Raw genomic sequence first — 863 nt, forward strand, 5'->3', positions numbered from 1 at the left:
AATAAATATTACTCAGTTTGTCATAGTTTAATAGGATTTTTTTTTTTTTTTTTGGGGGGGGTGGCAGGATAATTTATTTCAAAGGACCTCCTCAATCACACACTCACACACACGCCCACGCACACACACATACACATACACATACACATCACATACACATACACAGATACACATACACACACACACACACACACACACACACACACACACACACACACACACACACACACACACACACACACACACACACACACACACACACACACACACACACACACATTTATATATACGTTTAAACAGCATCCCTTTTATACAATATTAATCATGTAAGCTAAGACAAACTGATTAATTAATTATTATTCATTTGATGTCCTCAGGAATACCGGCCATTGTTAGCTACATAAATCTTGTTCTAAATACAAGTTTTCTCAAAGTTCTTTGTGGCTTCCTGTCTACAGCGGGTATTTCTTTGTGTGCGAGCGAGGATTGGTCTGTGAGAGAGTTAGAGGTGGATTATGTGCTCAAGAGAGAGGATTCTAGTTTAAAAGCTTTGTTGGTAAGGTTGATAGTCCTGTGTGCGTGATTTTTGTACTTTCTCGTATAGAGGCACACGCTCGTACGGACGCATGCACGCACGCACGCTCGCTCACACGCTCGCATGTACGCACGCAAGCACGCACACACGCACGCTCGCATACACGCACACTCGCATACACGCACACTCACACACACACACACACACACACACACACACACACACACAACACACACACCACTACACACCAACACACACACACACACACACACACACACACACACACACACACACACATTTACTCATTTAGAAATACACGTGTGAACAC

The sequence above is a fragment of the Penaeus monodon genome, chromosome 2 (genome assembly GCF_015228065.2).
Source record: "Penaeus monodon isolate SGIC_2016 chromosome 2, NSTDA_Pmon_1, whole genome shotgun sequence".
Lineage (NCBI taxonomy): Eukaryota > Metazoa > Arthropoda > Malacostraca > Decapoda > Penaeidae > Penaeus > Penaeus monodon.